The 23,097-nt window shown below is 52.5% G+C and overlaps 1 protein-coding gene across 2 annotated transcripts in view; it reads left to right on the forward strand.

Annotated features, from left to right (window-relative positions):
• The first annotated feature begins 1,744 nt into the window (after window positions 1–1,744).
• LOC146839165 (uncharacterized) overlaps window positions 1,745–23,097 on the forward strand; it is a 32,954-nt gene continuing 11,601 nt past the window's right edge. Inside the window, exon 1 of one of the 2 annotated variants that reach the window (XM_085603191.1) lies at window positions 1,745–1,864. The gene's annotated coding sequence lies outside the window, so the exon portion shown is untranslated. Of the gene's footprint in view, window positions 1,865–1,943; window positions 2,034–23,097 lie in introns of those variants that run through there. The other variant, XM_085603192.1, reaches the window with a different exon arrangement.

Genomic DNA, 23,097 nt, shown 5'->3' on the forward strand with positions numbered 1-23,097 from the left:
CCTGTGTGTGTGCCTATGTCTGCCTGTATGTGCCGATGTGTGGATGCATGTGCCTTTGAGTGCCTGTAAGTTTTGTACCTGCGTGTGCCTATGAGTGCCTGTGTGTCACTGGAAACAAATAAACAGTGGCATTTGCAAGCTGCTTGAGAATTAATTTAATCACAGGCTTCTGTATGTTAAAGATGTTTTAAAGTGATGTGGACTGGACACCCCCCCCCTCCCCAGCACCTTGAAACCCTCACGAGTGAGTAGTGTGCTTTACAAACCCCTGATTGATTGATTGAAACCTTAACATTTGCTACTGAATGTGCATTTGTCTGCTCTGCACTGCTATATAGTTGTCCCTGTCTGGTGTCTGGTTGTGCCTGTCTGGCATGCTGTCCCTGTCTGGTTTGTAGTTGCACCCTGTCTCGTCGTGTGTGGTTGTCCCTGTCTGGTATGTGGCTGTCCTGTCTGGTTTGTAGTTGTACCCTGTCTCGTCGTGTGTGGTTGTCCCTGTCAGGTTTGTGGTTGTCCCTGTCTGGTGTGTGGTTGTCCCTGTCTGGTTATCCCTGTCTGGTGTGTGGCTGTCCCTGTCTGGGATGTGGTTGTCCCTGTCTGGTGTGTGGTTTCCCCTGTCTGGTGTGTGGTTGTCCCTGTCTGGTGTGTGGCTGTCCCTGTCTTGTATGTGGTTGTCCCTGTCTGGTGTGTGGCTGTCCCTGTCTTGTATGTGGTTGTCCCTGTCTGGTGTGTGGCTGTCCCTGTCTTGTATGTGGTTGTCCCTGTCTGGTGTGTGGTTGTCCCTGACTGGTGTGTGGTTTCCCCTGTCTGGTGTGTGGTTGTCCCTGTCTGGTATGTGGTTGTCCCTGTCTGGTGTGTGGTTGTCCCTGTCTGGTGGTTTGTCTTCCCTGTCTGGTGTGTAGTTCTTCCTGTCTGGTGTGTGGTTTTCCCTGTCTGGGGTGTGGTTGTGGATGAGGTTGGGGTGGTTGTGAAGAGGGCCTTTGGTACAAGGAGGTAAGAGGTGTTTGTATGGGAGGCAGAAGCATGTCTGAGGCGTGACTGACAAGGACTCCATCCACATGAGAAGGAGACGCAGAGGGGCCCCCCCCCACAAGGAGAAGCAGAGGGGCCCTCCTAACCTAGTACAGGGGTCCCCAGGGAGAGGCAGCAGCAGCCCCCCCAGGGAGGGGTTTCTTCTGTGTTTATTTTAGGATGTTTATAAAGCGTGAACGAGGCCGGGGGGAGTCGAGGCGCCTCGTATTAAACATTTATTATCACAAGTTGTGCACAAGAAGAGATACACACAGTATAACACCCCTAGAGGGACAGACATCAGTAGTGGGGTACAGTGGGGTGCAGTGTCAGCTGCACAAGACACGATCGTCACCACAAGTCAGAAAAAAACCCCCGGGGGCCTGCCTCTCCAAGAGAGGACACTTCCGGGGCTAAAAGTCACGTGGGGACGGATAATTGAGTGGGGGGGGGGGGGGGGGGGGCGGCAGCATCACCGGAACCAGGTACCGGGGCTGAAAGATGCGAAATGGATCAGGACATTTCCTTCATTTCCCTTATTCTGAGGGATGAACACGTGCCTCGTGTGTGGCGCCTCGTGTCTGGTGTGTGGTATTAAAGCGCCTCGGTCCGAGCCACAGTCCTGCCCACTCCCCGCGCCTCTGGGCAGGTCCAGGGGAGCAGTGTCTCTCTTCGGGGCCTGTGCATAGCGCCCCGAGGCTCAGACCGGAGTCAGAGGCGCTGTATGGGGTGGAATGAACTCTGGGCTCCTCTGTCCTTAATGAGAATCCTTCACCGAGAGCTCCTGTGAGAAGCACCGAGAGGCCTGTCCAGGGGGCAGTGGAGGAGAGGCCTGTCCAGGGGTGCAGAGGAGGTGAGGTCTGCCCAGGGGGCAGAGGAGGAGAGGCCTGTCCAGGGGTGCAGAGGAGGTGAGCTCTGTCCAGGGGTGCAGGGGAGGTGAGGCCTGTCCAGGGGGCAGAGGAGGAGCGAGGCCTGTCCAGGGGTGCATAGGAGGTGAGGCCTGTCCAGGAGGAGCAGAGGAGGTGAGGCCTGTCCAGGGGTGCAGAGGAGGTGAGGCCTGTCCAGGGGTGCAGAGGAGGTGAAGCCTCTCCATGGGGTACAGAGGAGGGGAGGCCTGTCCAGGGGGTGCACAGGAGGCGAGGCCTGTCCAGCGGCTGTAGATGTGGTGAGGCCTCTCCAGAGGGGTGCAGAGGAGGTGAGACCTGTCCAGGGGTGCAGAAGAGAAGAGGCCTGTCCATGGGTGCAGAGGAGGTGAGGCCTGTCCAGAGGTGCAAAGGATAAGAGGCCTGTCCAGAGGTGCAGAGGAGAAGAGGCCTGTCCAGGGGTGCAGAGGAGGGGAGGCCTGTCCAGTGGTGCAGAGGAGGTGAAGCCTGTCCATGGGTGCAGAGGAGGTGAAGCCTCTCCATGGGGTACAGAGGAGGGGAGGGCTGTCCAGGGGTACAGAGGAGGGGAGGCCTGTCCAGGGGGTGCAGAGGAGGTGAGGCCTGTCCAGAATTGTAGAGGAGGGGAGACCTTTCCACGGGTGTAGAGGAGGTGAGACGTGTCCAGGGGTGCAGAGGAGAAGAGGCCGGTCCAGGGGTGCAGAGGAGGGGAGGCCTGTCCAGAGGTGCAGAGGAGGTGAAGCCTCTCCATGGGGTGCAGAGGAGGTGAGACCTGTCCAGGTTTGCAGAAGAGAAGAGGCCTGTCCATGGGTGCAGAGGAGGGGAGGCTTGTCCAGGGTTGCAGAGGAGGTGAATGGTGCAGATGAGGTGAGGCCTGTCCAGAGGTGCAAAGGATAAGAGGTCTGTCCAGGGGTGCAGAGGATAAGAGGCCTGTCCAGGGGTGCAGAGGTGGGGAGGCCTGTCTAGTGGTGCAGAAGAGGTGAAGCCTCTCCATGGGGTGCAGAGGAGGGGAGGGCTGTCCAGGGGTACAGAGGAGGGGAGGCCTGTCCAGGGGGTGCAGAGGAGGTGAGGCCTGTCCAGAATTGTAGAGGAGGGGAGACCTTTCCAGGGGTGTAGAGGAGGTGATGTCTGTCCAGAGGGTGCAGAGGAGGTGAGGCCTGTCCAGGGGTGCAGAGGAGGAGAGGCCTGTCCAGGGGTCAGAGGAGGTGAGGCTGTCCATGAGGGTGGAGAGGAGGTGAGGACTGTCCAGGAGGGTGCAGAGGAGGCGAGGCCTGTCCAGGGGGTGCACAGGAGGCGAGGCCTGTCCAGCGGCTGTAGATGAGGTGAGGCCTCTCCAGAGGGGTGCAGAGGAGGTGAGACCTGTCCAGGGGTGCAGAAGAGAAGAGGCCTGTCCATGGGTGCAGAGGAGGGGAGGCCTGTCCAGGGTTGCAGAGGAGGTGAATGGTGCAGAGGAGGTGAGGCCTGTCCAGAGGTGCAAAGGATAAGAGGCCTGTCCAGGGGTGCAGAGGAGGTGAGGCCTGTCCAGGGGTGCAGAGGAGAAGAGGCCTGTCCAGGGGTGCAGAGGAGGGGAGGCCTGTCCAGTGGTGCAGAGGAGGTGAAGCCTGTCCATGGGTGCAGAGGAGGTGAAGCCTCTCCATGGGGTGCAGAGGAGGGGAGGGCTGTCCAGGGGTACAGAGGAGGGGAGGCCTGTCCAGGGGGTGCAGAGGAGGTGATGCCTGTCCAGAATTGTAGAGGAGGGGAGACCTTTTCAGGGGTGTAGAGGAGGGGAGGCCTGTCTAGGGGGTGCAGCGGAGTTGAGGCCTGTCCAGGGGTCAGAGAAGGTGAGGCTGTCCATGAGGGTGGAGAGGAGGTGAGGACTGTCCAGGAGGGTGCAGAGGAGGTGAGGCCTGTCCAGGGGGTGCAGAGGAGGCGAGGCCTGTCCAGGGGCTGTAGATGAGGTGAGGCCTCTCCAGAGGGGTGCAGAGGAGGTGAGACCTGTCCAGGGGTGCAGAGGAGAAGAGGCCTGTCCATGGGTGTAGAGGAGGTGAGGCCTGTCTAGGGGGTGCAGAGGAGTTGAGGCCTGTCCAGGGGTGCAGAGAAGGTGAGGCCTGTCCAGAGGGTGCAGAGGCCTGTCCAGGGGTCAGAGGAGGTGTGGCCTGTCCAGGGGTGCAGAGGAGGAGAGGCCTGTCCAGGGGTCAGAGGAGGTGAGGCTGTCCATGAGGGTGGAGAGGAGGTGAGGACTGTCCAGGAGGGTGCAGAGGAGGTGAGGCCTGTCCAGGGGGTGCAGAGGAGGCGAGGCCTGTCCAGGGGTGCAGAGGAGGTGAGGCCTGTCCAGGGGTGCAGAGGAGGTGAAGCCTCTCCATGGGGTACAGAGGAGGGGAGGCCTGTCCAGGGGGTGCACAGGAGGCGAGGCCTGTCCAGCGGCTGTAGATGTGGTGAGGCCTCTCCAGAGGGGTGCAGAGGAGGTGAGACCTGTCCAGGGGTGCAGAAGAGAAGAGGCCTGTCCATGGGTGCAGAGGAGGTGAGGCCTGTCCAGAGGTGCAAAGGATAAGAGGCCTGTCCAGAGGTGCAGAGGAGAAGAGGCCTGTCCAGGGGTGCAGAGGAGGGGAGGCCTGTCCAGTGGTGCAGAGGAGGTGAAGCCTGTCCATGGGTGCAGAGGAGGTGAAGCCTCTCCATGGGGTACAGAGGAGGGGAGGGCTGTCCAGGGGTACAGAGGAGGGGAGGCCTGTCCAGGGGGTGCAGAGGAGGTGAGGCCTGTCCAGAATTGTAGAGGAGGGGAGACCTTTCCACGGGTGTAGAGGAGGTGAGACGTGTCCAGGGGTGCAGAGGAGAAGAGGCCGGTCCAGGGGTGCAGAGGAGGGGAGGCCTGTCCAGAGGTGCAGAGGAGGTGAAGCCTCTCCATGGGGTGCAGAGGAGGTGAGACCTGTCCAGGTTTGCAGAAGAGAAGAGGCCTGTCCATGGGTGCAGAGGAGGGGAGGCTTGTCCAGGGTTGCAGAGGAGGTGAATGGTGCAGATGAGGTGAGGCCTGTCCAGAGGTGCAAAGGATAAGAGGTCTGTCCAGGGGTGCAGAGGATAAGAGGCCTGTCCAGGGGTGCAGAGGTGGGGAGGCCTGTCTAGTGGTGCAGAAGAGGTGAAGCCTCTCCATGGGGTGCAGAGGAGGGGAGGGCTGTCCAGGGGTACAGAGGAGGGGAGGCCTGTCCAGGGGGTGCAGAGGAGGTGAGGCCTGTCCAGAATTGTAGAGGAGGGGAGACCTTTCCAGGGGTGTAGAGGAGGTGATGTCTGTCCAGAGGGTGCAGAGGAGGTGAGGCCTGTCCAGGGGTGCAGAGGAGGAGAGGCCTGTCCAGGGGTCAGAGGAGGTGAGGCTGTCCATGAGGGTGGAGAGGAGGTGAGGACTGTCCAGGAGGGTGCAGAGGAGGCGAGGCCTGTCCAGGGGGTGCACAGGAGGCGAGGCCTGTCCAGCGGCTGTAGATGAGGTGAGGCCTCTCCAGAGGGGTGCAGAGGAGGTGAGACCTGTCCAGGGGTGCAGAAGAGAAGAGGCCTGTCCATGGGTGCAGAGGAGGGGAGGCCTGTCCAGGGTTGCAGAGGAGGTGAATGGTGCAGAGGAGGTGAGGCCTGTCCAGAGGTGCAAAGGATAAGAGGCCTGTCCAGGGGTGCAGAGGAGGTGAGGCCTGTCCAGGGGTGCAGAGGAGAAGAGGCCTGTCCAGGGGTGCAGAGGAGGGGAGGCCTGTCCAGTGGTGCAGAGGAGGTGAAGCCTGTCCATGGGTGCAGAGGAGGTGAAGCCTCTCCATGGGGTGCAGAGGAGGGGAGGGCTGTCCAGGGGTACAGAGGAGGGGAGGCCTGTCCAGGGGGTGCAGAGGAGGTGATGCCTGTCCAGAATTGTAGAGGAGGGGAGACCTTTTCAGGGGTGTAGAGGAGGGGAGGCCTGTCTAGGGGGTGCAGCGGAGTTGAGGCCTGTCCAGGGGTCAGAGAAGGTGAGGCTGTCCATGAGGGTGGAGAGGAGGTGAGGACTGTCCAGGAGGGTGCAGAGGAGGTGAGGCCTGTCCAGGGGGTGCAGAGGAGGCGAGGCCTGTCCAGGGGCTGTAGATGAGGTGAGGCCTCTCCAGAGGGGTGCAGAGGAGGTGAGACCTGTCCAGGGGTGCAGAGGAGAAGAGGCCTGTCCATGGGTGTAGAGGAGGTGAGGCCTGTCTAGGGGGTGCAGAGGAGTTGAGGCCTGTCCAGGGGTGCAGAGAAGGTGAGGCCTGTCCAGAGGGTGCAGAGGCCTGTCCAGGGGTCAGAGGAGGTGTGGCCTGTCCAGGGGTGCAGAGGAGGAGAGGCCTGTCCAGGGGTCAGAGGAGGTGAGGCTGTCCATGAGGGTGGAGAGGAGGTGAGGACTGTCCAGGAGGGTGCAGAGGAGGTGAGGCCTGTCCAGGGGGTGCAGAGGAGGCGAGGCCTGTCCAGCGGCTGTAGATGAGGTGAGGCCTCTCCAGAGGGGTGCAGAGGAGGTGGGACCTGTCCAGAGGCTGCAGATGAGATGGGGTCTGTCTTGAGGTGTAGGACAGGTGACGTCTGTCCATGGGGATAGGGGGTGGGTGCAGCGTATGTTAGGCCTTCCCTACCAAAGCTTGTACAGAGGAAGTAAAGCCTGTCATGTGGTGAGGGGTGCAGAGGAGGGAAGGCCTGTCTTTTGCTTGGTTAGTTTCAGAGGAGGTGGGGCTTGTCTAGTAAGGGTGCAGAGGACATGAGGCATGTCCAGGATGGGTGGAGAGGAGGTTAAGGGCCTTTCCTGTCCAGGGGGTGCAAAGCAGGTGAGGCCTGTTCAGTGGGTGGGGAGGAAGGGAGGTGTGGCTTGTGCTGGGAGTTCAGAGGAGGTGGAGCCTGTCCTGAAGAGGTGAAAAGGTGGTGAGGACTGTCCGGGGGCTTCAGAAGAGGTGAGGCCTGTCAAAGGAGTTGCAGAGGAGGTGAGGCCTGTCCAGGGGGTACAGAGGAGATGAGGCCTGTCCTGTTCAGAAGGGTGCAGAGAAGATGAGGCCTGTCTAGGGGGTACAGAGGAGATGAGGCCTGTCCAGAGGAGGGGTGCAGAGGAGGTGAGGCCTGTCCAGGGGGTGGAAGGGAGTTGAGGCCTGTCCAGGGGTGCAGAGGAGTTGAGACCTGTCTAGGGGGTGGAAGGGAGGTGAGGCCAGTCCACAGGAGTGCGGAGGAGGTGAGGCTTGTCCAGGGGGTGCTGAGGAGTTGAGGCCAGTCCAGGGGGTGCAAAGGAGGTGAAACCAGTCCACGGGGGTGCGGAGGAGGTAAGGCCTGTCTAGGGGGTGCAGGGGAGGAGGTGAGGCCTGTCCTGCCCAGTTGGGTGCAGAGGAGGTGAGGCCTGTCCTATCCGGAAGGATCCAGAGAAGGTGAGGCCTATCTAAGTGGTGCAGAGCAGGTGAGGCCTGTCTGGGGAGAGGTGGGTGTGTGTGCTGGGGAGGTGTGACCTGTCCTGTCAAGGGGGTGCAGAGGAAGTAAGGCCTGTCCAGGAGGGTGCAGAGGAGGTGAGGGCTTACCTGTACAGGGGGTGCAAAGCAAATGAGACCTGTCCAGGTGGTGAGGAGGCGGGGAGGCCTGTCTTGAGCTGGGGTTCAGAGGAGTTGGAGCCTGTCCGGAAGGGGTGAAGAGGTGGTGAGGCCTGTCAACGGGGAGGGGACGGCAGAGAAGAGGAGGTCTCTCCAGGGCAGGCAGGGGAGGTGAGGCCCGTTGTTGGAAAGTGGATTATTAATAATGGTAAATATGCATCTACCACTGACAATAATACCACGGACACGATATAGGGCTCAGAATAGGTCTCAGAAAAGTATTCCGATGCTCACCCCATGGTAGCTTGGCTGTGAGCAGGCAGGCTTAACTTCAGGGACCGGTATGTACAGCATTTAAAGACACAAATTCAGTAAATAATTAAGACACAACCCACAATAAAAATCCAACGCCAATTTATAAAAATAGGAAATGTGTTTATCTTTTAAATGACATCAAAACAAAAAATGTAATGTAGGGTACCATAGATATTATTTTTTAAAGATTAAATACTTTCTAGTGCTTAGAAACCAATAGAGTCACTTCTGGACATTTGGTCGCCTCTGACCGGGACAATGTCAAAGTTTGAGGTTGACGAGATTGGTCCCTGGTTGGATACACTAAGCGGGAGGCCCCGGTCAAGATTTTACCTTTACACTTAGAACCTTTTCCGGAGGATTTCTTTCCAGACGTCTTTCACCCTCCTCAAGCAGGCCGGAATCTCCCTACGGAGATTTCTCACAAAAGTTCACCAAACGTCTGGAACTTCACCTGAAGTTACTCTTGACGGTCAAAAGTGCCCAAAACACAATCCAGGGGTCTGGAATCTCCAAAATGGTCCTTGAAAGGCTAGGACCACAATTCCCACAATGCACCTGGACAACACCCTTAACAGTCCACTGGATTCACTCCAGGCAGGGGACTCTTGGTGGAGTTGATGCAGGTGAGCTCTGTTAACCTGTAGATTGCAGGGAGCACACTCTTTATTCCTCTTGAAACAAGCTACATCCAAAGGGCTGTAGTTCAGATAATGCAGGAGGCGCAGTCAGTCAGAGTGCAGGGCCTGATGGTGCAAATCATGTGTCCAGCTTGGCAGTCCTTCTTCTTTTCTCAGTTTCAATCAGCAGAGCTGATAGGCTCTACCCCTCTCAGATACTTTTTCAGTGTTCTCTCGGGCCACACAGGAGGGCACTCTTGTCCAATGAGGTGCAGGGCAACACCCCAGTGCATGATAATTTTCTCCAAAGTGGAGCACAATGGTTTCCCAGAAAGCACTATTTCTCCAAAATTCAATATGGATGCAGAGAGACATGAGCTGACTAAACCACCCTCCAGGATGGCTCAGCTCCATATTCTCCCTCTCCCTGGCATCTGCACATTCCTTCCTTAAGTCTGCCATCTGGCTGGGCTCAGAGGGTAGGGGTGTAAATGAAAGTGGCTTCTTCTGCCTGTCCCCTCCTTCTTTTGAAGATCGTGGTTTACGACCCCTCCCCCTTGCTCTGGCACCCCTATGCAGCAGAACCCTCTCGTCCCAGAATGGCTCCTCGCCCCAGGTGAGCGAGAGCGGGGTCTGTATCCTGGTCCTCAGCAGGCTCCAGCTCACCTCCTGGTCCCCACCATGCCCCGGGTCACATCTTGGTTCCCACCATGCCTCCAGTTCACATCCTGGTCCCCACCAGGCCACGGGTCACATCCTGGTTCCCACCATGCCTCCAGCTCACCTCCTGGTCCCCACCAGGCCCCGGGTCACATCTTGGTTCCCACCATGCCTCCAGCTCACCTCCTGGTCCCCACCAGGCCACAGGTCACATCCTGGTTCCCACCAGGCCACTAGTCATGCTCTACTTCTGATCGGGCTCTTACGCTGGTCTTCAGGAGGCCCTGGCTCAAATCCGGGTCCCCACCAGCCTCTAGCTCACATCTTGGTCCCCACCAGGCCCCCGTATCACATCCTGGTCCCCACCAGGCCTCAGATCACATCCTGGTCCACACCATGCCTCCGGCTTACATCCAGGTACCCACCAGGCCCTGGCTCAGACCCTGATCAACCCCGGGCCCTGGCTCACATACTGGTCCCCACCAGGCCCTGGATCACATCCTGGTTCCCACCAGTCCGCGGCTCACTTCCTCGTCCTCACCAAGTCCCGACTCAAATCCTCGTCCCTACCAGGCCTCACCTCACCTCACACACTGGCCCTCACCAGGCCCTGGCTCACACACTGGCCCTCTCCAGGCCCTGGCTCACACGCTGCTCCCCACCAAGCCCCGGCACGCATACTGGTCCCCACCTGGCCCCTGTTTATGTCCCAGTCTTCACCAGGCCCCAGCTCAAGCCCTGGTCCTTTCCAGGCCCCAGCTTATGCTCTGGTCCGCTCTTGTTCTCCCCAGGCTCTGGCTCACACGCTGCTCCCCACCAGGCCCCGGCACGCATACTGGTCCCCACCTGGCCCCTGTTTATGTCCCAGTCTTCACCAGGCCCCAGCTCAAGCCCTGGTCCTTTCCAGGCCCCAGCTTATACTCTGGTCCGCTCTTGTTCTCCCCAGGCTCTGGCTCACACGCTGCTCCCCACCAGGCCCCGGCACGCATACTGGTCCCCACCTGGCCCCTGTTTATGTCCCAGTCTTCACCAGGCCCCGGCTCAAGCCGTGGTCCTTTCCAGGTCCCAGCTTATGCCCTGGTCCTTCCTAGCTCCCAGCTCATGCTCTGGTCTACTCTAGGTCTCCTCAGGCCTGGCTCACATGCTGGCCCCTCATCAGCCCCCGGTTCTCATCCTGGTCCTCCCCAGGCCCTGGCTCATGCTCTAGTCTTCACCAGATCCCGGCTCATTCCCTGGTCCATCCCAGGTCCATCCCATGCCCTGGCTTAATGCCTTGGTCATCCACTGGCACCAGCTCAGCTTCCTGGACCTACTCAGGCCCCGGCTCAGTGCCCTGGTCCCCCCCAGGCCACGGCTCAGTGCCTTGGTCCTCCTCAGGCCTGAGGCTCAGCTCCCTGGTTCTCCCTAGTTCCAGGCTCAGCATCTTGGTCCATACCAGGCAATGCAAGAGTGTAAGAGCAAGCAATGCATTCTGGTCCATATCAGGCCTTTCAAGGGAGCGGAAGAGATATCGACGCAGCTGTACTGCTATCTCTTTCATGTCGCTGAAGGGAGAGTGGCTGTGTTGCCTGGTCCTTGCCTTGCTCTGTAATGGAGAGTAGAAAGCCATATCATACCTTTCCTGCCTCGCCGCAGCCACTGGAGCTCCCAACACTTCACTACACGCGCACCTAGTGAAGGAACTGTCATTGAGGCAGTCCTCGAAAGTCTTTTATCTACGACTTCTCATGTTGTTTTCCTGATGTCATCGCCGTCTGTAGCCGCACTGGGTCCATTGTAATGTGATGTCATTTCCTATAAAGCCATGGACATCATTAGGCTTAAAGGGAGCGCGTGCTTCTAAAGCTCAAGGCTCATTGATCCTGGGCACAACGCGTGAAAAACCAGTATTATGGGTGATTCTGTACCCCGCACTACAGAACTGCAGGAGTCATCCAAGCAGTTCCCTCGAGTCCTCACTGTGCACTGTGCCTTATACACACAAGTGGTGATGTATCCTTCATAGACTTTAATCAATGTGATGTTTTGTAATCGGGTTCACTACGCTGTATTAATGCACATAATGGTGACAACAAGGAGAGGACATTACAGTCTCCAAATCTCTACAAAGTGAATCCACTTGCAACATAACTGGCGGGGGAAAGCGCCCCTTACTCTGACTAGGATTGTGGTTGCTGCTTGAACAGGGCTTACACCCCAGTTAACCAAAACCCCAATTTCTGACAGTGGGATGTTGTAGCAAATGAGAAGCAACATAGCAAAATGTTGAAATGTCAGGTTAAAAGGACCATTAACCATTGGCTGGAGGCAAGGTTGAGTTTACGGGAAAAAACAAGGAAGGAGGAGGTTACAGAAGCAGTGGGTGATTTAACTTTGATTACTGATGACTTGGACAAAAGGAAAATAAAAGCTGATAAGAAAGAACAACAACAAGGATGACAAAAAGAAAGAGATGGGAGAGAAGGAGGGGGGTTAGGAAGAATAAGAATTTCTAAATGATTTGTTGGTTGAGAGACCGCTACTACATAATGAGGCTCGTATGGAAGTGCAAACAGTGGAGAAAGGTGCGAGAGATACAAAGGTAAGGGTAGATGAGGCAGGACTTAGCCTATTTACCCCAGTTCAGCAAACTAAAGAGATTGATATTTTCAGATAAAACATTTAATTAGAAGATATTATAAATGGTACGATTGTCTCAGAGATGACAATGTGGTATAATAAGAATTGAAATATTTGAATTTGGAAACATCAAAATGTGCATGTGACGCTTATGAGAAACTTGAGGATTTATCAAACGATCATAATGTGAATTCAGCAATATAAAGTGTGACAATTGTATCATTAAGAACGCATCTGAGAGAACTAATAAATACAAAAAGAGATGGGGTTGATGTGAAGAAATAAAAAAAGAAATGGACAACAAAGGGGGAGAAAAACATGAAGAAATAGGGGATGCTGACGAATGTGGTTTAGAGACGGAAACAGTTGTTGGAAAACAATTTCCTTTGAGAAGTGCATGGAGGAGCGCATGTGAATGTGCCGTGGTCGAGAGATGATCTTTATACATTCACAACAAATTTCCACAAGCTTAGAAGGAACCAGAAAAGTGGTGCACAGAGGGTGAGAAGATTGTAACTGTTTTGAAGGTGCTTTGGATGGGTTTGAATACGTTCTTTGAAATTATTGTCCCAAGAGATTTGTGGAATGAGTTAAAGTTGGTTGTAAACTGGCCAGGTGAGGAGCCACAGAGTGAAGCGCCCCAAAATAACCCAAGATTGTTGTGCAAAAGTATAAAGAGTTGATCATTTAATTTAAAGACAAAGGATTAAGCAAGTCAATTGATTAAAAATAATGAGAGCGACACAAGTTTGTGCAGATTTACACAATATACCAAAGTCGAGGACCGGACAAAAGAGGGCGCGTGTGGTTTCGTGTCTGCCTCTCTTTTAGCGTTGCATCCAGGATTTGTTTTTCTCAAGGTATCAGTTTTACTAACCATGGCAATATAAATACCTAAATATTAATAATGTGCAGAATAAGACACGCTCCTTGCCATGCTTGCAGCAAACTGGGAAACAGGAACATGAATCAGAGGGCACAGAATAGGATGTCACAGCCAATGGTCCCAGCCCAACTGGCCTCTGTGCCGAGCATGCAGAATCAAAGGCAGTTAAATTGGAGCATTCCTTCAGTACCGAAGGCCCCACAGTCCAGTGCAGAACAGAATGTCAAATTCGTAACAAATTCAGGATTTCAACAACATTTTTCAGTGATTAATAAGGATTTTCTACAACTTGCATCTACACTAGGAGTTTCTTCTGGACTGAATCAGACACAATGACGGTGCCTGAGGCGGGAGAAGGATTGCATGCTTGGTGCAGTCCTAGAGGTCACCCAGAGTGGCCCTTTTGTAGAAAAAGTAAATGGGAATCCAGTATCTCTTTTAATCAATAAATGTGCTACCCGTTCCACAGTCAGACTAACGGGAGCTCCCAAATCACCCTTCTTGGGAAAGGAGTCCAAGTTGTAGGCATTTCTAATAAACAACTAATAAGCTGTCAGAAAATGTTCCTGTACAAATTGGGTCATAAATGAATGGCCAGAAACTTAAACTGTGATTAAGATCCAGTTATTATGTTAGGGAATAACCTTGTAAAATGACTTGTGTAATTTACTGTGCACCGGATGGTGTTGGTGTTCAAACAAAATGTGAAGACTCTATATTACATTCGGCAGCTCAAGAGTTAATTTGTTCCCAGGCTTTACAAAAGTGAATTTACCTCCAGATTTAAATTGCACGAAAAATCAAGAGGCTTTGAATTTTACAGGAAAGAAATCTGAATTGATTGAAAGTGCAGAGCCAGCTTAAATCACTGTGAAACCGAATGCAGTGTGTCCACACACTCCTCTGTACAACCGTACACATGAAGCATAAGAGGGGCTTTTACCCATCATTGATAAAGTGATCGAGCAGCACATTCTAAAAGAAGAGATATGGAGCCCATGTAACTCTACTATCACAGGAAATTAATAAACAGGTAGAAAAAGGAGGATAGTAAAGGACCTGAGAAGAATTAATACCATTGTTGTCCCATGTTGATGTATTTTATGGTAGAACATGCAAGATCCAATGCCAATCTCTTGCTTCAAGGTGAAGAGTCATAATTAATTATTCATTTTGTAGGTGTGTTTTGTAAAATTACATTTTGTTGTGCTATGTTTTCATGAACGTTCATTGGTTGTTGTCATTTTTACCTCATCATGAACCATGTCAAAAATGCGGTGTTCTCTCTGCCTAAAAACCTATAAAATGTATTGTTTTGGGATATTTGCTGGAATTGTTTTATTTTACCCTTTTCCAAAATGCAGACTACATGTCCTCTTACTGATTTTGTACTTAAGAACTTTTCCTTGATTTTTAACTAAGCAGATTCTATGTCAGTTTGCTATTTGATATTATAGAAAAAGGTTTTCTTATTTCTTAGCACACATTTGTTGTGTTGGTCTGTCTATTGACTTTACAGCTAGAGTTATTTCTGATTCTGGCTTTTGATATACTTTAGAGGTTACCTTCATGTGATCCTCCTGCAAATATTATGATGATTATTTCTCGACTGAGTAACCATGTTTATGCCTTCGGAAATCATTTTAAATCTTCAATATGCCTTTACCAAGGGAACGGTGCTTTAATGGGCAGTATTGCCTGCTACAGCTGAATATAAGGTAATTTCATCATTTGCCCCACGAGGGCAGAATGTGTTAATTAATAAAACAAATGTGTCCTAGCGACCGAGGGGGTTGAAACGCCTCCGGTACTCTGAAACCTTTGTTTCACAGTTGTTGCTGTGAATGTTGAACAGATAACAGCTGCATGCAGGACCACAGTGGTTAATTGTTGAACATTCACAGCAATAGCTGTTAAAGGAGGCTGAAGTCAGCCCCCGGTTCTCCCTGGGCTCAGCTAAACTGCTATTTAAAAAAAAAACTTTTTATTTATTGTTTTATTTGAGAGATCATACACAGTGCATACAAACATAGCAGACGTGTAGATGGCAACAGACGACATATAGTGCACATAAACGATTAACTTCATTGCCCCATAGTCAGCCAGGGAGTCCCGCTTCAGGGAGAAATAGCATTGTATGTAGCGATTGGTCTAGACTAAATACATAAAGAAACAAATTTGCTTTAGCGTTACGGATAACTAACACCTGAATACACCAGCCTCGTCAACAAATTCACATTCTCACATCTATTCAAGAGCTCAATATGCAAAATAATGTCTGGTCAGTCGGAGGCCTGTTCCTCATTCCGTGTAGTTGTGATGGGTGGTGATACAGCGGGGTCTGAAGGTGCACCATGGGCACGAAGCCAGATCTTGAAAGGTTCCCAGATATCTTTTGGTCTGGATGCTGTCGTCATGAGGTCCCAGTAAAGGGTCAGCTGCTCTTGACAGTAGGCAACGTCATGTAACCAGTCTTTGATTTTGGGACCCCGGGTGGCTCCCCAATGTATTGCGATCCTGCGTCTGGCAAGTACTATCAACATTGCCGTTAAGCGCCGATATTCAGGTCGTATCTGTGCCACGTAGCCCAAAAGCAACACCAAGGGTGTACGGTCAATGGTCTGACCGGTAACTGCATGTATAGTTTCAGTTACCTCCGTCCAGTAGTCAGAGACCGCGGGGTATTCACCGGCCACGTGGAGGAAAGCGGCTCCCTCCCGTCTACACTTCCAACAAGGTACCTCTAAGGTTTATTTTGAAAAGTTGTAGGGGGGTTCTGTAAAATCTGTGGATAAATTTGAAATGTATTAATCGTAACTTATAGTTGGGACATAAATATTTAGTCTGAGAGCAGCAATGGGCCCACTGCTCGTCTGTGGGGATGCCACCCAGGTCTAGACGCCATTGCATAAGCGCTGCGGGGACTGCATACGGTATGTGAGTTTGTGTGGTGGTGTACAACCTTGTTACAAGTTTCCGCGGTGATGGTGTACTCAATAAATTATGAAGTGCAATATTGCCGGGGGTGTCGGAAATGTTGGATGTAGTGCCTTGCAGGTCATCTTTAATTGATGTAATAGGAGCTTATCCACTAGTGGGGTTTCCTCCACCTCCCGCACAGTTGGATTTGGTAGAAAGATGTCATTGGGGTATAGTTCTCCCATCGTGGTTATACCCATAGTTGTCAGGATCGAGCCTCGCGGGGTCCGGAAGCGTTGAGCAATGGTCCACCTCCTGATATCACCAACACCCCAATATATACCCGTGGGCACAGGGTGTTCGAGGGATCAGGCGAGGGAAGGGAATAAGGAAAGGAGCAGCATGGGATTTGCAAGGATCTGAAACGACAAGGACACAGCATAAACAAGGAGCCGTAACAATGGACCACCCTCATTAAGTCTCACTAAGGGAGTAGCGTACCTGTACTGAAGGATGGGAATTCCTCTAGTACCTCAAAGCCTTGTGCACTTCCAGATCGCCATCTAAAATACATAACTGGGTGAATACAGGTTCCACCACTTAATCCAGAGAACCGTCATTCATCTCATGCGACATACATACATACCCCCAGTATTAATAGTCTCACAGGCCGTAGGTAACAAGCCATGAATCAGCACGATTGCCCTTCTCCTAATTCCCGGTGCAAAGAATAAACAAATCTCAAAAGAAGTCAAAACAGTGTTAGGACTCAATTCCCAGCTTAAGCGCCGTGTGTAGGCGGTTGTAAATCACCTCCTCACTAGACGGGTCAAATAGTCTCGAAATGCCACAAACAATAATGGAAGAACTTTCCCAGAGTCATACGTGCCCAAGCGTGGTTTGCATCACCACGATTCCCTGGCTACAAAGGGTGCTGGAGCTACCATACACAGTAACGCGTGCAGGACTCCCACCACGTTCCGCTATATGCCCCTTGACCTCCTCTGCTCGTTCCGCCACGAGCAGTGTTAAAGATAGGCCCCCCGGCTCCGGAAACGGCAAGGCGCAGCTCCAACAATTACGCCGCTGCCCTCCGCTCTAAGAGCCCAGGCTAAAATTCCCCAGCTTCCACTTCCCTACCTACAGAAGGCACGGTCCAGCGTCGGGATCCGCTCTCTCTGCCAGCAGCGAGTGTCCGGGCCAGAAACGAAGCAACGGCTTCCCGGAACGTCGGGGGGAACACCTCTCACCCAGCCGGGCGAGAACCGCCACTACGGAACTCAGAATTACGCACGCCGACGCCCACGCGTCCGCGTCTGAAGTACTTCCTTCGCCCATGGGCTTCTGGGTATTGTAGTGCGGTTACGTAGGCGCCGCTACGCTAAAATCCTGACAATAGTGTGGCTCGGTCTATTGCACCCCTATCATGGAGGAAAGGGAAGTGGGGATGACGCGCCAGCGGCACTGATGGAGCGTATAACAGTGGGGCCTGGACTTGCCTCCGCAGCCCATCCCAAGCCCAGTGCGCCATCTCTACGGTATTAATTTTGTTCGGGGTAAGTCGAAAAGGGTAGTATATGGCTGTGCTAAGTGAAACGGGGTCCGCTATGTCTCTCTGTGGCAACATGGGGCTGAAACGGGACAGGGTAGGTCCAGTAGTGTAGAAACTGAGCCTGAGCGCTTAGGGCATATAGTTCAAAATCCGGGCCACCGAGGCCCCCAGAGCTCAACGGGCGAGTTAGGACATCCCAACTAATCCTTGGTTGCTTCGCCACCTAAATCAGCGATATGGCTGAAGATCCTAATGTTTAAAAAAAGGCCTGGATCAGAGGAATTGGGATGTTTACAAAATAGTATAAAAACTTAGGGAGGACAATTATTTTAAGAATGGCTATTCTGCCTGCCAATGACAGGGGAAGCAGATTTTGATCTTGTCCTCTAGCCAGGAGTACAGTTTGGCGAAATTCAAGTTCCACAGGAGTTGCAGATCTCTGCAGAGCCACACTCCCAAATACTTGATCTCTCCCTCTGCCCACTGTAATGGGAACTCAAGAGTTCTGCACATTGGTGTATCTGTTAATGGCAGAATGGAGGATTTTCCCCAATTTACATTAATCCCAGACAGCCCCCCAAATCTTAATAGCTCCCTAAGTAGCGGGTTTAGGTTCTCGTCTGGATATCTTACATATAATGTTATGTCATCCGCGTACGTAGATATGGTGAGATTGCGGTCAGTAAATATTAAAACTCGGGATGTTGGTGATTCCGGGCTGATAGAGGCGCCATCGCAATAGGAGTGGGGAAAGGAGACACCCCTGATGTGTGCCCCTGGATATCGGGAATGTGTCTGATAGGAGACCATTGGCTAAGAGTCTTGCTGTCGGCTTAGTATATAGCAGTTAGATCAATTTGAGGAAGTAGGGCTAAATCCCAGGCGCGGCAGAATAGGAAATAGGTAGGGCCACTCTAGGGAGTCGAACGCTTTAGTAGCATCTAAAAATCAGCTGCCATAGGGAGTTTGAGATCAATTTGATGTAGGACCGAAAAAAAGGTTCGCAAGTTTTGGGATGTCGATCTCCCGGGAATGAAACCGGATTGGTCGGTGCGAGCAATAATAGGTAGAAGGGGTTGTAGTCGGTTCGCAATTAACTTAGCTAGGATTTTGGTGTCTCTGTTTATGAGGGACAAAGGTCGGTAAGAATCACATAGTGTTGGGGATTTATCTGGTTTGAGCAGTGCGATGATTACCGCTTCACGCACGGACTGGGGTAAAGCCTAGTGATTCCTAATAGTCGAGGAGCTAGAATATCGGCGTAAGATTTATAGAAAAGGGTGGTTAGTCCGTCTAGTCCCGGTGCCTTTCCAGTTGGGAGAGCGCTAATAGCTTGGGTAATGTCCTCTATCGTGAAGGGGAGGTCTAAGTACTGTCTGTGTCTAGGGCTTAGCCATAGAAGTTGTAGGGAATCTAGATATTCCATCAGATCGGGGTGTATGGAATTTTGTTTGGCCGCATATAAGGATGTGTAGAATTGGGTGAGAAGTTCATGTGCGCCTGTTTGTCCATGTGTGGGAATGGAATCAGCATCCAGGAGCTCCACTATATACGTGGGGTCAGTTTTCTGACGCAAGAGTTTGGCCACGGGCTCTGGCTTCCTTTCCCAAGAAGCATGTCTCCCTCTCAGCCTCTTGCTCAAACTCTGTGATGAGGGTACGGATAGATCCCAGATAGGCAGCATCTTTGGTGGCATAAAACTGCATTTCCAGACCTTTAATGTCTTGCTCCAATCGGTTCAGGGTCGACCGAATGGATTTAAGAACACCTGGTTGCTTGGCGATACAGGCACCCCTTAGAACCACCTTAAAAGCTTCCCATAATACGGACGAGAAGTCCACTGAACCCTCGTTTAAAGAAAAATAGTTTGGGATTTCTGTGGCTATTTCGTCCTTGAAGACCGGGTCCAAAAGGGCATGAGGCGGGAGCTGCCACGCAAAGTCGCGTGGTTTCATATCCCGGATCTGCCACTTCAATAGTACCGGGGCATGATCGGAGAGGGTACGTGGGAGGTGCTGCGTATCGGTAGTCCAAGTCATCAGGTCGGCGGACACCAACCAATAGTCGAACCGGGACCATGATTGTCTGAATAAGGTCACACAAGTGCCCTCCCTTGCGAGTGGATGAAACCGTCGCCAAGTGTCATACAGGTTATGTTCAGATATAATAGAGTTTAGGGAAAGTGTGGCGTTTCGATGGGGATTAAGAGCTGCGCCCTCCCTGTCAAGTGTGTTATTAAGGATGGCGTTATAGTCACCCCCCATATGACAGTATCACATCCTGCTGAGACAATCTTAGCCCACACTGACTGAAAGAACAAAGGCTCATCTGTATTAGGACCATAGATAGCGGCTAGCGTGATTGGAGTAGATGCCAGCTGGCCTCGCACTATACCAAAACGTCCATCCTGGTCTATCATGGTATGATGCGTCCGCCACCCAAGACCCCGTCTGATCAAGATGGTAACGCCCCTGGCATACTGTGAGAAAGTGGCGGAGTGGACCTCGCCCCAAGAGCGAAGGAATAATTTAGAGTCAGCTGGGTTGCATAAGTGAGTTTCTTGCAAAAAGCATTTGTCAATATGGTGTCTTCGTAGGTAAGAGTTGACTAGTCTAGCCTTCTTGTGATCCTTTAAACCGCTTATGTTCCATGTTAAAAGTCATGCATCCGTCATCTTGAATTGTGGCTTGTGATTTGCACACCCGGTCGCGTCAGATCATGTTTCCAGTGTTTCCCTGGGCCCTCTCCGGCCAACGGGGCATCTTTGCCCAGTGCACACCCACACTCCCCGCTTGTTAGTCGAATTTGAAGTGGTTGTCTCCAACCTGTAGTGCGTATGTCTCTCATATCCCCAAAAAAAAACACCCTGGCTCTGCATAACAACCAATACAATTTCCCCTGTACTCAACCCCCCCACTCCAAACTCAAAAATTAGAACCCTCCCCCCTCCCTAAAGCACCCCGAAAATACAAATGGGGGGATAAACATATCTACCCCCATTAGACGAACCATGGTAAAGTCATGGGATATTTCCCTGCGGGGCAAGGAACAACGGCCGAGACCTGCCAGTAGCAGGGTGGTCGGGCAAACCTGGAGATAAACTCTAGAACACCGTCCAATAAGCAGAGTAGACATGAGGGCCGCTGCTCAAAAGAGTACCCAACAGTTTTTGTTCTAATATGACTATGTATCTAGCTTACTTAAGGGTGGGTTGTAAAGAAAAAAAACAGCTATTGTGACAAATAAAAGAAGCAACATGGTAGAAAGCAGAGGAATATAACTTGTGAGGCACATCAGATCAGTCATTCTCGTCCAGCGTAGTTTCGTTGTTGTCGACGCGCCTTGCACCTTCGGAGGAGGTTTTGGGACAGATGTGCTTGGCAAATTTAAGTGCCGACTTTGCGTCAGTGAAGAAATGGGCTTGGCCGTCGTGGGTGATTTTCAGTTTTGCAGGGTAAAGAATAGCATATGGAATGGAAGAGCTCTGCAGCATGCGTTCCGTTGATAGGAACTCTCTTCATGCAGCATGCACCGTTGGGGTATAGTCAGGGAAGAACGACAGTGTATTACTTTTGTAGACAATCGGACTTCTGGCCCGTGCCTCTTTCAATATGGCATCTCGATCAGCGTAGTTTAGCAACCGTGCTATGACTGGGCGTGGTGGTGCCCCCGGGATCAGTCTGGGGCCCAGCGAGCGTGGGCCTTTTCTACAATCATGACCTTAGATAATGCAGCGCCAAAGAGTACCTGCAGCAAGTCCGCGATGAAGGTGTCCATTTTCTGGATGGCAGTTGATTCTGACAGGCCCGCTATGCGGAGGTTGTTCCGGCGGGAATGCGCCTCCAAGTCCTCATTCTTAGCTTTTATAAGTTCGAGGACTTTTTCCATGCTTGTGTCAAGAATTCCTGTCATACGAGGGGAGGAAAACGGTAACCAGCGAAAACGGACTACATCTCCCAGGATGCTTAGCGGTTGAGAGGTTATGTAAACAAGAGAGCTGTTACATAACTCAAGGGAAACACGCCCTTATGTAAACAGGAGAGCTGTTACATAACTCAAGGGAAACACGCCCTTATGTAAACAGGAGAGCTGTTACATAACTCAAGGGAAACACGCCCTTATGTAAACAGGAGAGCTGTTACATAACTCAAGGGAAACACGCCCTTATGTAAACAGGAGAGCTGTTACATAACTCAAGGAAAACACGCCCTATAAAGGGAGGAACCGGGAGGCACAACGCTGTCAGATATTGTGTTTACACCGACGTACCTGCTTCGTGAAGAGCAGTGTTCCGGAGTGGTGCTCCAGTAAGGCAAGAACGGAGGTAGGTCGAGTCGTTACTCCCTGGGCCGTGTCTTGCCCCATCGTCACCTGTGAAGGACCCGGAAGCTCTACCGGTCAACCATTGAGCTTCGCTTTTTGACTCGGCTGAGTCCAAGCGCAGTGGCGCTTTTGCTGGTTGGAGTCGTAACTCCCAGCCCGACCAGAGACACAGGGACTGCCAGCTGTAAGGCACACCAGGAGGTGTTTGCCGCGTTACAGACTCGGAAGTCCACAGGATCGATCGAGCGGCTGCTCTCGGTTCAGTCTTCTTGCTTTTGATTGGGGTATCGGTGACGCATCACCAGGAGGTGACTCCGCGTCCCGGTGCAGTCAGAGGAAGAGGTTGAGCGGCTGCTCCCTTCAGGTAGAGACCCCGGCTGGGTGTTTCCCTGACTCCTCGATTCTCCCCAACACTCTTCGTGCCCCTCACAGCCTACCGATTGGCATTGTCGGCCATTTCATTTCTGCCCTCTGTTGGCATACGCCGGGATCGGCGTATATGCAGAGGACGGTTAGGACCATCCGTGCTGTGGGCTGGTAACGTACTTAGCCTGGAGGATTCCAGTGACTATAACTTTTGTTTATTCCTTGTATTATATTTGCCTTCATTAAAATAACTAACCCTTCACAAGTGGTTGCGTCCTCATTGTCGTGTCTGTTAAACGATCCTGAGACGTTCAGGGCGTTACAAAATATCCGACCTTAATAACACTAACTGTCTCCCGGTCGATAACAGACATGGCAATACTTGATGATGTGCTGGCTGCTTTAGCGGCCATGCAAGTTGAAGTGGCTGCCTCTAGGCAAGAAACAGCCGATGTAAAAGCCAGACTGGATGCTATCCAAGTGGACCCGCTCACGCCCAGCACCTCCCTCACGAACCAGACCCCTGCGGTAGTAGTGAAAATGCCGGTAGCCATCCCTCACGAACCAGACCCCTGCGGTAGTAGTGGAAATGCCGGTAGCCATCCCCTTGGCGACACCAGAGAGGTACAGTGGGGATCCTAACACAGTGCAGGTATTCCTCACACAAGTGGCGCTACATTTAACGTGCAAACCAAAGGCGTTCCCCACGAGTCAGGCTCGTGTGGCCTTCCTTTTATCCTATTTGGCTGGAAACGCGGCACAATGGGCCGTACCTCTGGTGAGCAGGGACGACCCCATCTTATGTGATTGGGGTGCTTTTCGCGAGGCATTCCTGAAGGTATTTGACAGAAGGGCTGACTCGTACACGGCGGACCGTGAAATGCTTGAGTTGAGACAGGGATCCAACGACCTGGTGCAGTATCTCAACGCGTTCCGAAGGATGGTTGTGGAAACCAAGTGGCCTGTTGCTAAACAGACGGCGCTCTTCCATCAAGGGCTGTGCGATGAGCTCAAGGACGCCGTGGCTCATATTGACCCTCAACCCAAGACATGTGAGGGCCTTATCAACCTGGTATTACGGCTGGAACATAGGCTAAGTGAAAGAAAGGGGGATCATGGGAGAAAAGGAAAATCCCTTCCATCCTATGTGACGGTGGGAAGTCCTGAAACTTCCACCGCATCCAAGGGAGAACCCATGGACATCGGCGCAATACGAGCGAGCCTCACAGCCACGGAGAAAGAGTCACGCCGTAAACAAGGATTGTGCCTATATTGTGGCAAAAAAGGCCACTACGTACGTGAATGCCCTGCCAAACCGAAGACGTCACGTTATCGGGCCAACCGGTCGGTAACAGCCGTAGTGGACATACCGGCGGAAAACTAGAGGACTCCCAGACCAAAGAAGGGGCATCTCGGAGTCACTCATCCATCCCTTCACTTT

Source organism: Triturus cristatus, chromosome 4_2 (genome assembly GCF_964204655.1).
Source record: "Triturus cristatus chromosome 4_2, aTriCri1.1, whole genome shotgun sequence".
NCBI classification, from domain to species: Eukaryota; Metazoa; Chordata; class Amphibia; order Caudata; family Salamandridae; genus Triturus; species Triturus cristatus.